The sequence below is a fragment of the Maniola jurtina genome, chromosome 9, assembly GCF_905333055.1.
Source record: "Maniola jurtina chromosome 9, ilManJurt1.1, whole genome shotgun sequence".
NCBI classification, from domain to species: domain Eukaryota; kingdom Metazoa; phylum Arthropoda; class Insecta; order Lepidoptera; family Nymphalidae; genus Maniola; species Maniola jurtina.
Genome location: NC_060037.1, coordinates 11,163,286 through 11,182,753, shown reverse-complemented (window position 1 = coordinate 11,182,753; position 19,468 = coordinate 11,163,286). Strand labels below are relative to the sequence as shown.

Sequence of the window (19,468 nt, the reverse complement as noted above, 5' to 3'; positions counted from 1 at the left end):
TAGATAAATGTTGGAAGTGAGCAAAAGCCAATATGTTACATTCATTTTCATTAGTGTTAACATTCTAACATACATACTATCCACATTAATTTTAAATGCGAAAGTGACAGTTCATATATTCACTAACTGAAATAGTGATAAAACTTAATACCTAGATTACAGATTGAGAAGACTTTCACTAATGGGTGAATATTTTCAGAGATCTATTTGCAGACAGTAGATCAGTCTCACTTGGGGTGAGCTGAAGCATAAGGCATCAAAGGTCAGCTTTAAGAAAGAGTGGTGGTGGTGGTGAAAGCTGGAAACACTAAAATCAGTTAAAATATAATGACGCGCAGTCATTCCAAGAAAAAAGGCCCCAACAAAATGAAAAATCGGTATAACTATAATCTTTTTAGAATTTTTGTCTTAATAGAACTTGGGGGATACACTGATGAGTGTCTTGATCAACTATTTAATTTTTGACAGGAAAAAGGATAGAACACACGATTTAACACAATATGCTAAAGCCATTGCTTTCGTGAAATCGGATACTGCTTCTCACCATATATTTATCAAAATCGGTCTCAGACAAAAAGTATTCTAGTTTGCCGCTAAAGTCTCACCAGTTACAACGATATAGACAGAAAAAATCATCACTTCCATATGTGAGTAATATTTGGTCACCATCATCACTTAACACTCCTTCTGATAAACATTTGGGTTCCATTGATCACTATAAATTACCGCTATACATCAATGTTTTCGGATCGTAAAAGATTATTATCTCAAAAGGAATTAGTTGTTGTATTGATTACCTATTATAAATTAGATGCGTCACCGAAGTGGATGTTTGGGAAAGTTTTATTATCCTCTCTATATCCTTATTCTGAATTACTGGATATTCTTGCTTGGATCATTCTTTTCGTGTACATGCAAAGTGTGAATTCTAGTTCCTAGTTCCTAATTCCTTATAATCGTCGTCATAGTCTCAATCGAAAATCGGCCACTACTGGATATAAACTTCTTATATCCAGCAGTATCTTAGTATATCCAGAATTGTCTGTATTTGCACACTCCACTCGCTTGAGATTATCGGTTCATCTAGTTGAATGACTCCTAACGTTGTGCTTTTCGGTGCGGGAACGTTTCTCCAGCACCTTAAGATATCCCGATCAGTTCGCCGAGCTATGTACTCCGATCAGCTCTTGTGATTTCAATATTGGACTTTTAGCAACAATTTTGCACCAAGCTTTTGTTGACTTGTATTACTGATTACTGCTATTGTTTAACTTAACCAAAGTACTTGTTACATATTTTATATCAGTGAATGTGTACTAACTAGCGGTGGCGTTGTTATTTATGACGACCGATTCTATCGACCCGGACTTGTCAATCACTTTGTACATTACTGACATGCCAGCTAAATCTCATTGCAATCAATTTTAAGTCTTCTGGTGATGGGGATTAGATGTTTAATAGCAGAGCAGTGATTTGGTGATGGTTCCAATGAGTTCCACCATGGAGCAGTAAATCTCATATTATCAGAAGTCAAAAAGCGTCCATAATCATGAGATTATAAAGACTTGAGCTTGGAACTAAAACACATTTTTCAGCAAACTACCTATTTTTCTACTGTTGCATTACCGTAAAAGTTGCGTCATACGATGCGATACAGAAGCGATATATAATGCGATGTCAGCGTATAATAATAATCTGACATGCTAATAACAGATCTAGCGTCAATTTACTGAATCACCGAAAGCACGACTGGTGAACTTATACAGTGCACACCAATCTTTTTATGGGACTTTGTTGCTTTAGTAATATGACAACTCTCTGGTTGTTGCAAGTTAGCCACGGTCATCGATCATTCATAGCCGCGTAACGAACCTTTATTCGAGAATAGAAGACGCGCTCGCGACGGTTTTTACACCCTCCTGCGCTCTTATTGATGGATCACGAATTTGTATTAGCTTATCGTATTCAAATATACATCTTGATCAATGTCTGTCTTTTATACAAAGGTTGAAAGATTTTCTACTCTCTAAATTACATATTGTGCCGTTCTATTTAAAGCACATGTTAATGTTTTCTATCCAAAGACATTGGTATCTATAAACGATCATTGTTGTTTATCCTTTTGAAGAGTATCAACGGTAGAAGTTGATCAATCAGAGGTACATACATCCTGATCAACGTCTGCCTTTCGTACAAAGGTTAAATATTCTCTACCTCTAACCCACCTTGGTATAATACCGTTCTACTTTAAGCACGTGTTAATGTTACCTATCTAAAGATATTGGTACCTATGAATGGTCATTGTTGTTCATCCTTTTCAAGAGTATCAATGGTAGAAACTTGAAAGGCTCACGTCGCTATCAGATCGGCATAATTGAATAGCTAATGTTCCAAGACTCCCCACGGTAAATACAGTGTGACGTGCTGCGGTCGGAAGAAATCACCCTAACGATCGTCAGATGGTATCTCAACATTGACATTTCAATACAACGTTGATCAATCGGTGGCTGATGCACGAAAGGCTGGAGCATTTACCGAATAAGCGAAACATTGGGACAAATCTACTATATTTGGATTGAGACTTCTGACTTTGCAAGTGCTTTTGGAAACACAGTTTCCTAAACAGACTATTATCATAGGGGCTAGTTTGAATCGTTTAAACCGATACAAGTTCACAGTTTAACTTGAATCTCTTGCGAAAATCTTCACAGTGCAAATTCTTGTGCGGCTTGTGTCAGTAGCTCCCAGTAACTTGCTTGAGATCGTCCCTCCAACAAACGCTGCGTGAGACTTCACTAACGTGACACTGCATCTTCTATCCGTTCTGTAAACTTGCAATAAATTAGTAATTACTATCCTTTTAAAAGCCAAAGCCTCTGAAATACATAGTGCAATAATAGGTACCATTGTACATTCTTTGATATTGTCAATAATTGTTGAATTTCTACAATGACATGAATGTAGTATATTTTAGTTTTCTTACCGCATTTTTATCTCTCTCGCTTTTCTTTTGCAAAGAAAGAGCAACCGCCGGCTTTTCGCTGGTTCTTCTCATAAGAAAGAGCATTCTGAAACAGTGGTTTCTTTTGAGTTGAATAAGATTTTTCAAAAGTTTGTATATGCATAAAAAGTTTCTACTCTTTTCAATCTATAACATTGAAAGCTTTTCTTCAGTCGTGGATATCTATCTGCTATTTGAATTGCCTCGTATAATATTTGTGGATCGGATTTCAACATTCGAAGATAACTCTATTACAGTGTGTAATTTGAAATCGGTGCCGCACTGTGAATAACTTTCGGCTGCATGCCCTTTAGGCAATATCGCTTAAGCAATCGCTTCTTTAAGCAGCTACAACAAGTGTCTGATTTTAGTAGCTTACTTTGACATACCGTTGAAATTTGTATACTGAAAGAATACGGTAGACACGCGCCACTGATGCCAAAGTAAACAAAGTTCAGTTTGAGTTGTTATCAAAAGATATGCTGCGCCTCGGTGCTTAACGGAGTGCGTTTCACCGTAGACTTCCATTCCAATTCCACTCACTCATGGCGTCTAAGGCATTTTCTAGAAGCCGCTGACATAACGTCAAGGCTGATAGGGAGACTAGACACTTAGGAAATGCCAATGTGTTCCTAGTAATACTAGAAAATCTAATGGAAATCGATAGTGAGGTAGGGAATTCTAAAGTTAATCAAAACCTTACAAATATGGATAAGAACAGATCGCATCAATCTTACATAATCACAGCTCGATAGAACGTGCTATTTTACAAAAACGGTTACAATACAACACCAGAAATTACTGTGATTTGGACGTGAACCGTCGATATTCAGACATCACACGCAATCGGTCTAAATTACTCAATAACACGGGCAATGTTGGTTCTTCTAAAGCGGTACTAGTACTATTGTTGTTGGAATAATATGCCTCTCTTCATACGCTATTTTAAAACATCGTGACTAAGAGTAAATGGACGTAACATACTAACAAAGTATTTCGAGTTGGTCTCTGAAAGCTTTAATTGATTAAAATTTTAAATATTTGGTCTTGTTAAATAGTTAGGTATTTAAAGCACTTGTCAAGTAAATCAAATAAGAGCACGTTAATTTAGACCTAATTGTGCATTAGCTAAACAATAGCCGTCTAGACGTTACTATAACTCATTAAAATATGGATTCGTTGCGGTCTTTTCCTTTTTTGTTCTCTTCTCGGAACTGAGATATCGTGATTATCGTATTGGTTTTGTTTTTTCCGCATTACGCTTTCCTTGAAGTCTCCAAATTTTATGGAATTTTTTCCATTCTTTTTACTCTCCAAATTTTAAAGTCCTTTTAAATTTACTGCGGCGATAACATTGTGCGTTGTAAAAAGATAAGTGTCATATATTCCACTTACGATTTTACTTATCCTTTTGATAAGGGGTATGAGAAATGAGGACGTAGGAATTTCCTTTTTGTATCGTCTTTGACTCTTCCCTAGAATTTAGTAGTCGTAACGCCGATAGTGCGTGTTGCCAGTGTTATTACATAATATTATGGATCCGAGACATCATTATGGGCCTCATAAGAAAGTCCAGAGTCACTTAGCAGGCTATTGAGAGAGCTATTTCTCTACGTGATCCAATCAATCAGAAATGAGGAGATCTGTAGGAGAATCAGAGTAACCTACATAGTTAAACGGGTTACGAAGCTGAAGTGGCAATGGGAAGGGCACATAGTTTGAAAGCACGATAGACGCGGGGGACCCAATGGAACCCACCACCACTCTATGGGTTCAATGGTCCCAATGGACCCATAGAATGTGACCTCGCACCGGAAGAGTAGCGTTGGATGAGCAAGCCCAGCTCAGCTCAATTCCTGCTGAGCAGCTGAGCAAGCTGTGCAAGACCGTGGCGTGTGCAGTCCCTACAAGAGGTCCATGTCCAGCAGTGGACGTCTATCGGTTGATAATGACGATGATGATGAACGGCAATAGCATCATTATATTGTGGATAAATAATACTCTTGGCATAAAATTATGCACTGTTTCACTAACCTCTATCAGCTTTGTATGTGAAAATTAATTTCAACGCTGGACCATCGTTTGCCAGCAGTGTATAATTATCGTAGCATCGATTTTGTTCGCCCGTAATGAAGATATCGTCGTCTTCTTTAATGCAATTATAAAATATAGAGAAATAATTGGATACGGACGGATTTGTCGATTGCTTTTTGAATGAATTTGAATTTAACTTTGGTGTTGTAATTAATTTTTTTTCAACTATTTCAATCACACCAAATAGTAAGTTTTTGGGCTAATCTTACATGTAATGTTCCTTACTTATATCCGCTTACATAGTTTCTTAGACGTTCCTTCTGTCCGTAACACAGGCTTTCCTAGTGCGGGTGTCAAAGCACTTCATCGGGTTTCAACATTTATTGTGTTTACCTTTTCGGTGTACTAGATTTAAGGGGTTACTTTACTGTGAATTTTTTTTCTTGGTTGAAAGAATATATTATATTTGAACGCTAAGTTTACGCCGATGCCATACATGTATAAAATATCTTGTCCGCAACTTGGTCCAGTATACGGTAGCACTATATTATATTTCTCTAAACATAGCTCCTATTCTAGGGCCGTTGCCGTTGTCGTATGTTTTTGACAACAGAATAAAAACCTGGTCTAGCCGTGCCCCCATACCAACCTGTTCGCTCGGTCCGCGGCCGTTCACCGCGAGACAACGGACGTGCATAAATAATCAAGCGATCACTTTTATCGTAACCCAGCGATTCTTGATCTCGTATCGTCTAGCCAAGCCTTTGAGATACTTTGACGTAACGTTGAGTTATTACGATATAGTTTTTATCATCGATTTTAGAATCGCCCCCCTGTTTTATCTTTTAATATCACTGAGTTTTAGTTTTTCATGCGCTTTCATTTGTTAATATGCCTTTAAAGGATTGTTTTGTTTTCAGGCCTTCAGGGTTCATATCTGTAAGTTTCTCTATTCCACCTTAACTTCTGAATATCTGAACAGAATGGAATTATGGGGTATCGTTAGAAACTTTACTTTTTTAATTCAGTATCACTAGAGAATCTGCTATATTCTGAGGAAATTTTTTTCTCAAACTCAACATTTTCTTAGGTAGTTATATCGTTTGGTCATAGTTTTTAATTTATCGTCAAAATAATTATTTGGATAATCTTTGCCAATATTTTTAACACGTAATTTCTTTGTTTCAGATCATATATTTCCAATTTGCCCAGACGCGAATGTATAAGAACTACATATCATAAATGTAAGTATTTCACATATCATTATTTGCCTGAATACACCAGAAGGAGTAGGTAATGCTCTGCATGTAATGCTATTATTGTTACATTTTTAGACAAAAAGAGTAAGAGTTCATCTTTGGCAATATGTTGGCAATATTTTGATAGCTTTTCACAGTGTATATGTATTACATTAAAGCTATGTAACTAATATCAAATATCTGGTGTTTGATGTACGTTCTAGGTGGGAAATAAATAACTTAACATTACCTAAGTTAACGTGTCGTTAGTCTTGCGTTTATTGCTTTAAACCGTTATTTATATTGCTAGATTTTATTTCGCAATTACGTATCTTGTACCTATTTAAGAGTTATGATCTTGTAAAAGTCCTGTACATATTTTTTTTGTATTCAGAAATGTAAGTACTCAAAAGATAAGTATGAGTCTCTTGTTGTTGTGTACTAACACAGATTTTTATCAACTTAAATATTTATATGCTATAAACAGACAGTTAAAACTCCACTTTTTAAAGTTTCGAACAACTCAGCCTTGCATGAATTGACCTGCTTCAGCGACATAAATGTAAATCTATGTCTGTGACCTGCGTCTATTGTCTGTAACATAAAATTTCGCAATAAATAATGAGACGCCTGTATATACTAATAAATATTAAACCGTGCTTTGATTTGTATCTCATCTGATAGGCTAGCTTATCTTGATAGCTCTATCACGCTCACTCAATGTCCTCTGCGATAAATTGGAAAGGGATAGTCGCGGTTCCTGGTTCTTTAGGGTTCTGCGATAATGTAAGTTGTAACCAGGTTCTTTGTAAGAAAACACATTTAGGATTCACGAGACAAACTATATTATGTAAAAACAATGCCCGTGACAATCGCGGGACGCGTACATGTCAAAGGTAGGCGCGAGTTAGACTAGCGAGGCGCGCGGGCGGCGACCGGCTGCCGTGCGCCTCTCGGGTGCGATCGAGTGCGCTCGGCAAGGTTACTAGGCGCCTTAGCGACCGGTTGTCATGGCAACGGTGGACGAACGCGGCACGTTTTAACATGTCTACCACAGGCTCCCCCTTTTCACCTGGCTTTTGTGCCCTCACAACAGGTGAAACAAGCAAAAAAAAGGTTAGGCAGGAAATTTCCGCGGTCTACCCCGTTGTCTTCGGGGACGGAGTGGTTCCGGCCGATCGTCGTCGCGCGCGTGGTAACGACGCAGATCTACGGTGTGGTACTTACCCAGTACGTCCTCAGGTTTCCCACAGTGGGCCAGTAGATACGTCGTGGGACTTATTTTCTTGCTTATGACGTAGGGTCCATCACGTTTAGGAGCGAGCTTGGATGTGACACCTTTCCGGGCATCACTCAGCACATGACTGCGTAAGAGGACCAGATCCCCTGGCACATAGTCCTCCGAGAGACGTCGAGTTTGGTCCTTACTCGCTTTGCTGCTATCCTGTTCCCGCTCGATGGCCTCTTTCGTCGAGCACAAGGTTTGGGCCATTTTCCGCAAGTAGGGCGTAATTTGCGGCACGAAGTTCTCGGCCTCAATTATCGCGCGAAGATCACTTTGGGCGGTGATTGGCGATCGCAGCTCTCGGCCAAAAGTGAGATAAGCCGGCGTATGCTTAGTGGACTTACATATGGAGGTGTTCAAGGCGAACCGTATGAACGGTAAAGCCTCAGCCCATTGTCGATGCTCATTCCCTACAAGGATGGCTAACTGACCTTTCAAGTCCCGGTTCTTTCGTTCCACCGGGTTTGCTTCTGGATGGTAAAGTGGGACTAGGCTCTGCTTAATTCCTAGGACGAACATGGCCTGCTGCATTAGATCCGCAACAAACTGGACCCCATTGTCTGAGATTAGCTTGCGCGGCAGGCCAAATCGGAGAAACACTTCTTCAATGAGCACCTTAGCACAAGCTTCAGCAGTAGCATCAATGAGAGCGAAGAGCTCCACCCACCTACTAGCGGTATCCTCTACGATTAGTATCCATCTCTCACCGTTCGGCCCCTTGGGCAATGGTCCGAAGAGATCCACGGCTAACACCTCAAACCGCTGAGACGGCACAGGTGTTTGCAACAAGCCGGCTGGCTTCTGGTTGCTAGGCTTATAACGCTGACACTCTATGCAAGTCTTAAGGTACTCGGTCACATAGCGTCGCATACCTGGGAAGTAAAATCGTTGGGAGATACGATGGAGAGTTCTTTCTATACCTCCATGACCCGAAGTGGCAGAGTCGTGACATTCCACCATAACCTGCTTCTTCAAATCCTCAGGCACGACGAGCTGGGGCTCTTCGGTATCATCGTCCGTATAGCGGTACAGAACTCCTCCGCACATATGGTATCTTCTTCCTGTCCAGGTGCTGATTGCAACTTCTTCCTTACCTTCCAATCCTTGAATGATTTTAGCCACTTCCGGATCGGCTAACTGAGACTCTCGTACGGACGTTGCATTCCAATGAGGCGTCTCTACAATTACCGTGCAGACATCGCAGGCCTCCCGCGTCTGTCCGTCACAAGGCGGTCGACTGAGCGTATCAGCGAGGACGTTTAGCTTTCCGGGTGTATACTCCACTTGAAGATCAAAAGCTTGCAACCGCATCGCCCAGCGAACTAACCTACCTGTGGGTGACTTAAGGGTAAGAAGCCACCTCAACGGCTGGTGATCGCTACCAACGCGTACCGGGTGTCCATCAATGTAGCCCCGGAACTTCTCGCAGGCCCACACCACCGCAAGGGCTTCCCTCTCTGTGGTCGAGTAGTTGCGCTCAGCTGCCGTGAGAAGACGACTGGCATATGCTATTGGGCGTTCCTCGTGAGCTGACTCCCCCTGGAGTAAAGCAGCGCCGAGTGCGTAGCTGCTAGCATCTGTCCTCAGAACAAAGGGTTGGTTGTAATCCGGTTGGATAAGAATTGGCGTGGAGGTAAGTAACCGCTTAAGTTCTTTGAAAGCCTGATCTTGGGCTTCTCCCCAAATCCAAGCTTGATCCTTTTTAGTTAGCATCGTTAATGGTTGTGCGATTTTCGCAAACCCTGGCACGAACTTACGGAACCACGAACAAGTCTGTAAGAAGCTCTTGATATGCTTCACCGACGTTGGTTGGTTCATATCTTGAATGGCACGTACCTTATCTGGATCCGGCGCAATACCTTCTGATGAAATAACGTGTCCGAGGTACTTAACGCTTTCCCGCGCGAATACACATTTGTCGCGGTTAGCTTGGAGGCTAAAGACACGAAGACGCTCAAAGACAGCACGAAGATCCTGAAGATGCTTAGTGAAGCTGTCAGAGATCACGATCAGGTCATCAATGTATCCCAGAAGAGTGACATCTTTAAGGGAAGCGCCAGACTTGAACCTGTCAAGAAGCCGCTGAAAAGTGGCGGGAGCGTTCCGCAACCCGAACGGCATGCGCTTAAATCGATGAACCCCGAACGGAGTGACAAAAGCCGTCTTATCTTGGTCCTCCTTCCGCACACATACTTGCCAGTACCCAGCCCGAAGGTCGATGGTGCTCATGAAGCAACTTTTCCCAGTATACTGTAGCAGATCGTCAATTACAGGTAAGGGATAGGAATCACTTTTGGTGATGGCATTTAACTTACGATAATCCACGCAAAACCTATACGAACCATCTTTCTTTGGTACTAATAGGGCCGGAGCAGCCCACGCGGACTCGCACTCCTCAATAATTCCGTCGCTCATCATCTTATCGAGTTCCTTCTCCATAACGGCTCTCTTGGCAGGAGTGAGGCGATAGGGCGGCACGGCAACTGGTGAGTGGTCACCGGTGTCAATGGCATGTTCCGCAAACGGAGTTGGTCCCTTACCTTCTTCGAAGACGTCGTTGTACTGGTCAATCAGGCATGCGAGTTCAGTACGCTCAGCAGGTGACAGCTTAGGGCCCTCGTCCACTCTAAGCACATTCGCGGAGGCACATCCCACGAAGTTACGCGAGGACTCACACCGCAACGGATAAATCGCGTGAGGACGATCGGCCGTGAACCAGCTGTTCGAATCTATGTTAATTACCAATCGCGCTTTACGTATGAAATCTATACCTAGAAGTGTATCATTGGTACGCGAATGAGTGAAAATGATAAACGTAATAGGCACCGTTACGTCAGTCTGGGCTAATTTAACCTGTACGTCCGCGAGTTTGACCTCGAGGGTACGCACGACCCCATCCGCGAGCCTTACTGTCATTTCACTATTCCGGAACGAGTGATGTGTATTTCGCAACCAATCGTAAAGCCTAAAGCCAGCAATGCTACGCTTTGCGGCGGTGTCAATCAGACCGGTACCATGGCAACCATTAATCACAATATCGAGAATCGGACGATCACCGCTGCCCGTCGCCTCCCCACTCGAGGCTGAAATGGTAGACGCAGCTACCAAGTCCGACTGCACACTATCAGTTACATAAACATTTTCCGAAATATTGTCTCTGAGAGACAAATTTTCGTAGGCAGGATAATCTATATTATCCTTACTCTGTGACATCATTGCTCTATGACTATTAGTTAGGCAATCATTATCAGACGCATTGTCTCTGAGAGACAAACATTCGTTGTCACATAAAATTTTGTTATTCTTTGACATTATTGATCTATGACCACGAGTAGGAAAAAATTTCTTAGGTCTAAGCGGAGTAGACAAATTTTCCTTAGGGCTAAACACATCACACGATTTATCATTATTACGATCATTGTCATGATTATCACTGTAAACATCGCACGAACTAAAAGAGTTACACCGCTCACAGTCCGATCGAATGAAACCCCTTTGTTTACACTTGTAACACAACAACGGACTATTGTTATTATTAGCCGGAGTCCCCGATTCACTCTTATGTTTTAAACGTAAACAAGAATCGACCCCGTGACCCCCACGCTTACAATAAACACAAAACAATTTACCTTTCGTATTGGTAGTAACGTTTACCGTACGTGAGTCCATAGGCCCTTGTGTAAAAGTTGACGGCGGCCTGGCGGTGACGTCAGAGCCCCGACTCCCGCCGCCTGCGCCGCTTGCCCCGCCGAGTCGATCGGTCGGGCGCACCGTCACGCACGAGTTCCCGCGCGCCACGCCCTGCGACGGCGTTAAACTAGCTTCGCGCGCGGCTTCGTCGACGTTATTCGTATGCGTAGCACTTTGCAGAACGGTTTTTGTAGGCATACTTTGTACGACTTCGGATAAGGATTCCTCTACGATTCTAGCCTTTTCATAGAGTTCATCGACACTAGTAAATTTATCCCGCGCTACGCGTTCACGTATATTTCTACGAAGAAGACCATAAATCATGTCAAGTTGCATCCGTTCGTCCACGGCATATGGCAATCTCGTGAATTTCGCGCGTAAGCGGGCAATGAAAACCTCTGCTCGTTCTTCCCTTTGCTCTGTCGCGAAGATTTCTCGGAATATCTTATGCGGGGGCCGGGGAACGCCATACATTCCACGAAGTTTAGAAATTGCGTCATCCCATGACGTAATCGTCGATTTGACGCCTCTGAACCACAGAGCTGCTTCTCCTTCAAGGAGCATCGGCAACCCCTTCAGTGCGTGATCATCCGATATGTTGACGCACTCCTTAAATACCTTCACCGAGTCAATGAATGCCTCCAGGATCTCCGGGTTCTCCGAACATCCTGCTCCATTAAACCTTGCTAGGCACTTAGCAAAGTTACCGGCAGGTTGTACATTCGCAGACAGGGTAGGTGATGGGAACGTAGGTACATCCGTCTGGTTGGCGCGCGAGCCCAAAAAAGACTCCACCAACTCTCTGTTGGCTTCAGCTTGAGCGTGCGCAAAAGAGGCCAACAATGACGCGATACGTTCCTCGATTCCTTCGTTTCGAGTCTCACTAGCAGCCGGTGTACCGCGAGGCATTTTCAAAAAATGCCGGTTACGAGTACGACGCGATTACGTCACCACAGACCACACAGTAAGTACATACACTACTATATAGTTTCTCGGGCCCCACGTTGGGCGCCAGTGTAGTCAGGTTTCTTTAAAATGAAACACATTTAGGATTCACGAGACAAACTATATTATGTAAAAACAATGCCCGTGACAATCGCGGGACGCGTACATGTCAAAGGTAGGCGCGAGTTAGACTAGCGAGGCGCGCGGGCGGCGACCGGCTGCCGTGCGCCTCTCGGGTGCGATCGAGTGCGCTCGGCAAGGTTACTAGGCGCCTTAGCGACCGGTTGTCATGGCAACGGTGGACGAACGCGGCACGTTTTAACATGTCTACCACAAAGTTAATTATTTTAAGTGTAACTGTATGTAAGTTAATATTGTTTGTGTAATTAGTGTGTAGGGTGATCCGTATCTATTGCGTGTATGAGAAAACTTTTTTTTTATTTTTTTTATTTCTCATTTAAAGAGCTGGGTCACTAGTGTGACCACACTAAGAAAATGGTAGAATATGTTAGAAAAGTGCATGGTAAGCAGATTATGGCATCTTACATTCGTTTTACTTTATAGCCTATATTATTAATAGAGACTAGCGATGAAAGCAGCTTGGAATTGATTCACCAACCCGCTTATCCCCAGCCTGCGACGCACATTGCATGCGCACGCGCACTTAGTAATTATTCACGCGTCGCGATCTTAGCAAGCGCTGTGATTTGTGGTTTTCTGTAATAACATACAAGGAATAGCGAGTATAATAATATTATAATGGGGTATTATGTTATTTATGGTACGGTTCATTTTGTAATGACGGCGTTCTGAAGAATATACCTACCTAACTACATATTTGAACATTATAATGGTTTGATCCCTAGCGCCGATATTTCGATCGTTAGTTTTGCAGGATTTCAAATATATAAAATTTAATTTAGACTTGTTATTTACCATACATGCTTAAAAGCTGTAATTTAGTCTAACCTAATTTAATCCATTCAGACTTTGTCTCAATCTGTTCTAACTAAATGCCAACAATGTTTAGCTGAAAATAACGGGCGGGCAATCCCACGCGTGCACAAGACATGTAGATCTTAGTACTACGATTAATACAACCAAACTGATTTTGAATTTTGAGTCTATAGCTCATGGAATAAGGTTTAATTTTGAGTGGATTTTGCAACAGTCGTTTTATCTTTTGGTAACTCTGCTACCTACGCGTAACGTGTATGGCGTCTTTGTTGTTTGTGAGGTTTGTGAGAGCTTAGACATATTGTCGTCGGCTTATCATGTGAACGGATACCTCCTTGTACATACAGTTTGTACAAGTGACTAACCTTGCAAATATGTTAAGCCAAAGCTGTAATACCTATAAACAGATGATGGACGATATCATTAGCGGACAAGCTACTGCTCTTCTGCGTTGAAAAGATAAAGACAATTTGAAATTTTATTCAATTAGTCCTTGGTTCTACTTTAGCTTCTCTAACTTACCTTGACTACAAGTGTAAATTAAAAATTTATAACACCCCTGACAAGTGAAGGTTACAGTAACTAGAAAAGAGCTGATAACTTTCAAACGGCTGAACCGATTTTCTTGGATTATAGTTAAGAACACTCTCGATCAAGCCACCTTTCAAACAAAAAACTTAATTATAATCGGTTCATTAGTTTAGGAGCTACGATGCCACAGATAGATACACACGTCAAACTTATAACACCCCTCTTTTTGGGTCGGGGGTTAAAAATAATGTTGCATGTATCTGAAGAAGTGAAGAAAATAATAATTGTTACCAATAATTTAAGTACTTATAGCCATAAAACTAGTGACATACACTGATCTATCTATGTACTTGGATTTAGGTTTCAGAACCCGTGGCAACTTATTGATTTGCATGTCCGATTAAAGTAGTAGCTATGTCCGTTTCCGGGATATATACCATCTCAGGACCAGATTTCGCCAATCGGTTAAGCGGATGGGCCTTAAAGCTTAAAAAGGTAACAGACAAGACACGCTTTCGCAATTGTAATTTTAGTATATGTAGTTAAAATGTATAAGCACACTCTTTTACTTAACTGTACCTACATTACAAGGAACACAGTACATTAGAAGGAAGAACCAATAAAATACATATAAAATATACTTTTTGAGGTCCAGAATACGCCACAAGTACTTACAGTCTCTCAGTACAAAACACACTGCTAACAGATTCAAATAGAAACATGTTGTGTTGAATCGCCGACACCACGAGTCACGATCTTTAATTTTAAACCATTTATGAGAATGGCACCCATAGAAATAACATACGTCTCAACTCCACGCTGAAATTCTATTTATGCGAATCAAATGCACGTCAGCCGCTATCACATCCCGTCACGGGATGCAATGTAATGGATTTTATGTGAAATTGATTTAGGAATCGCTGTTTAGTTATGGCTTACAAACCGTCGCGATTTTGACATCTGCACAGTTCACGATAAAGGGAACTTCGAACACGAGTGTAAATTAAAAATTTATAACCCCGAGAAGTGAAGGTTACGGTAACTAGAAAAGAGCTGATAACTTTCAAACGGCTGAACCGATTTCCTTAGATTATATCTCTTCCTTTCCTTTCCTTAGATTACACTCTCGATCAACCCACCTTTCAAACAAAAAAAACTAAATTGAAATCGGTTCATTAGTTTAGGAGCTACGATGCCACAGACAGATACAATACACACGTCAAACTTATAACACCCCTCTTTTTGGGTCGGGGGTTCAAAATGGCGAGGCTTCACCTACAGTGGCAGGCGTCAAATTTTACCTACATTTGACGCCTGTCATTTTAGATAAACTTCCCTGATTAGTTACTTTATGAAATTCCAGCTGAGATGTACCCCAAGGAGTTGAAAATAAAGGTTGCCTTCTTTACTTTAATTTTTTTTTAATTCTGTTCAGTAGAACCTAAATGCCGGTACAGTAGAAAAACCATATTGGGATATCCAGATTCCCATTGTTACAGGAAAAAGCGATTGCTGTTATTTTTTTAAAATCCTGTTTATATTGAATTTATCAAATTAATGCAACATCTAGCTATTGCATGTACACATTATTTACTGAATTATTTAACAAGACGTATTTTATTATATTGACTAGTTCGTACATTAAGAATTAGGTAATATCAGTACCTAACGAGTAGGTTCTTTATATTTTTATTGGCTAGCTCCAATACCTAGTATAGTTATCTATACTAATAAATAAAATTGGAGTGTCTGTCTGTAATTTCGAAATAACTACCACATATTAAGGTCATATGGTTATTTGAACGATACCATAACTGAATCACACGTTTTTAAAATTTTTGTCTGTCTGTCTGTCTGTCGGTCTGTCTGTCTGTCTGTCTGTCTGTCTGTTTGAAAAGGCTAATCTTTGGAACGGCTGAACCGATTTTGACGGGATTTTCACAGACAAGTAGAGGATTGACCAGGGTGTAACATAGGCTACTTTTTTAACCGACTTTCAAAAAGGGAGTTGTGTTTTTCTACCTATGTACACCGAAATCTCTGAGATTTCTGAACCGATTTGCGTAATTTTTTTTTTAATCGATAGAGGAACTTTGCGACATTGTTTCATAAAAAATTTGGATTCCAACTCCTCAATCCTGATGCTGCAGGGGATCTGACCAATCCACGCGGGCGAAGCTGCGGGCATCAGCTAGTATTATAATAAAGTCCTTATAATATGTTTGTTAAGCCATAATCAATTCCTATTCGAATTGAAACTTTCACTTTTAATATTATTTACGATTATATCTGTTTCAAGCAAGTTCTACGATATTAATGTGGCATGTTGAGTTTTCTTATTGAACATTTGATTTCCCAATAGTCGGCTTCTTTATAGCTTTTAATGTACTATTGAAAGTTAAATCGATCGAGATTTTAAGGATATGATTATTTTATTGATATTCAATTGATAACTGACAAGAATCAAGCCATATTCTAATTACACTGTACATTATGTAGGGCAAAATATAGATCGCCGTAAAAAAGCTGTTGTGATAAAATATCCCCACATAATATATTACTGGGTTTTCAAAGGATTGGTCATGTGCATTATTCATATTGCCAAAAAATATTTTTACAAGTATTTTTTTACAACGAAATGGCTAAGCAAATAAGTATTTAAAATATTTGCAATATTATGATATTTATATTACCTTCATCAAATACATTTAGTATGGGTTTTCTGACAGATATGGTTAGTTGAATTGATACAGTTAGATGTAGTTAGTTGAAAAGTTATTTTCATTCATTGTGTTATGCGGAAAAAACTAATCTAAAACCTTACAATAATTTGCTTAAAGTCTTAAAAATCGTGTTAAGGAAATAAATATTATCATAATAGACTAAAATATGACCATTTAAAACCGTCTAAACATTTTAAAAGCGCCATATAATATCATTATGCAGACGTTATTATTAACTAAATCCCAATTTGATTTCGATCACTGTCTTATTTGAATAATTTCTATATTGGCATTTCCGATGATATTTATGCGTTCTCTAGAATATAATATGTTATGAAGAATTCCAGAAAGCTGATCAAAATAATTTTATTATTATAGATTGAGATGAGTGCGAATACCGGTTTAAAAGTTCTAGCATTCAAAACTTTATTTAATATAATTATTATCTTTATTTAATCTCGTCAACTTAATTTAAGACAAACTAGATTTCAAACAGTTTCACATTTCAATTTTTTTTTTTCAATTTCAATAATCTTGATGCTTGTAGTGGAATCGTTTCAAGAATATCAAATCTTTAAAGTAGGTATCTACCAATAAGGTAGAAAGAAGTTCTAAGTCAAATCAGACTATCTCAAATCTTCCTGCTTGAAAAATATTAAGTGAACATTCTCTGTTTATTTTGTAAACAACACGAGTAATTTGGGTGTCTTTGAGCCATATTGTAATCTTTTATACAGAACTTGAGCCTTTATCCTAAATTGCATCATTACTTTCCATCTTATGATTGTGATCAAGCATAAGTCTGTTGTATAATAAAACAAATAGTCTTTATTTATCTGCGGTACAGTTGAAAAGTTAGCTTTCTTTAAGAGGGCTCTCTCCGTCACTCGTTTCATACAATCGTAGTTCCAATTTCATTTGAATACTAAGCAACCAAAGTCCATGAAATTTTGCACACATATTCTAGAAACTAATATCTATGTCTGTGGTTTTCCAGATTTCTGTTAAAATATTTGGTTTCAAAGTTACGCGGTCTTAAAAATTTTCATACAAATCTTTGAGCCCCTGTAATTTTAAAACTACATATTTTTAGAAAAATCTAAAACACCACAGACACAGATATTAGTTTCTAGAATATGTCTGCAAAATTTCATGGACTTTGGTTGCTTAATATTCAAATGAAATTGGAACTACGATTGTATGAAACCAGTGACGGAGAGAGCCCTGTTAAGTGCGTGTATTGAATTGTTAATTCGAAGTTGTGGACATACGAGCAGATTACGACAATTCTTGTACAGGCTTGCATAACAGCTGTCAATCATCATGTTTCAAGCACACAATACATTTCAAGCAAAGTTTCTTAGAATGATCGCCCAACCCAACTTTTGTTTGACGTGCATCTTATAACGCTGACACATATTTTATCAGATTGTGTGGTTGATCTAATCAAATGCTTTCGTCAAAACCATTTTTTGATATTTCTTTTTTTTGATATCTTACTAAATTGCTCTTTTTTGAGTGATTATCGGAAAGTATTTTTTTAATAATTCAGTATCCGCGTACTTTACTACTTTGCAATCAGTATAGGTACATATACAATATTCTTATTATGTTTAAATAGGTATCTAAGTGAGTGACCTACCTATACTTACTTATAATCTAAGTTTTCTATTTTACTACTACTATAGCTATTATATCTGCAACGCTATGCTTCCACTAAAAACCGCAACATATTTGTTTTCCTTATATTAACATACATTCGTAGACCTAGTTCTCATAAAAGCCAAAGATCTCATCTATAACGATATTTATCGCGGTTTCACTTGTAATTTGCATCTGGTTAGGTTCATTACGTATATCTTTAGGAACGTTGTTTATTGACTATTAGTAGTATCGTGTTATCAAATATAGCATGAATCTTTGGCTTTTGATACAACTAGTTGAGTTACATTGATCTAGTCAACAGTTTAGTTAATTTCCATGACATCGTGGGCTTAAAGTTTACTTACTTAAGAGGGCTCTCTCCGTCACTCGTTTCCTACAATCGTAGTTCCAATTCATTTGAATATTAAGTAACCAAAGTCCATGAAATTTTGCAGATATATTCTAGAAACTAATATGTATATCTGTGGTTTTCCAGATTTCTGTTAAAATATTCGGTTTCAAAGTTACGCGGTCTTAAAAATTTTCATACAAATCTTTGAGCCCCTGTAATTTTAAAACTACATATTTTTAGAAAAATCTAAAACACCGCAGACACAGATATTAGTTTCTAGAATATGTCTGCAAAATTTCATGGACTTTGGTTGCTTAATATTCAAATGAAATTGGAACTACGATTGTATGAAGCGAAAGACGGAGAGAGCCCTGTTAAGGTATGCCACTCTTACTTACTACTAATTGTGTTCCTTGGATTTTTCATTATTATTTTCAAATACATCTTTATGCATTTCTTATTTCCATCCATTGGCAAGTTATTATCGGTTGACTGCGATCTTACCTGATGAATAAGACGTGGTATAATGAGTGAAATGATTATTTCCTACAAACTTACAAACTTCACCTCCTTATAATATAAGTATAGATATAATGTGTTTGTACTATCTTGTATTACACATTATAATATGAGATAAAAGTTTTCTCGGTTATTCTAAGATTAGTAAATACAAAATGGCGTCAAACATTAGCGAGCTTTCTTCGAGTTTCCACAATTAGCACTATCCGTGTTAATGCGACTCTGATTGCAGATAACACTTACCGATGAGAACGCAGTCCCATTTATTCTCACTACGAGATACTGTTACAATTTATATAAATGTTTAGCGTTTACTCTCTCACTTGCATTATCTTACTTCGAACACTTATTTGTTCATGAACACATTTTCTATTCTATATTTTACTTCAGTTCTAGGTCAACGGGGAGTACCCTATCCTATAGGTTTTCTTGACAGACACGACAGACAGACAGACAGTGACGTCCCTAAAACCCCTACAAATAGTAGTTCGAAATCATAGTTCGAAATTTATATCGTAAAACCTTCCGGAATCGAAAAGCTCTAACTTA

General features: G+C 39.3%; 1 protein-coding gene across 4 annotated transcripts in view; it reads left to right on the top strand.

Moving 5' to 3' along the window:
* The window catches only part of LOC123868094 (protein N-terminal asparagine amidohydrolase), a 102,297-nt gene that overhangs the window by 60,477 nt on the left and 22,352 nt on the right, over positions 1-19,468 (top strand). For all 4 annotated transcript variants that reach the window (XM_045910458.1, XM_045910457.1, XM_045910459.1 and 1 more), the window contains one exon: positions 6,224-6,279. The gene's annotated coding sequence lies outside the window, so the exon portion shown is untranslated. The remainder of the gene's footprint in view (positions 1-6,223; positions 6,280-19,468) is intronic.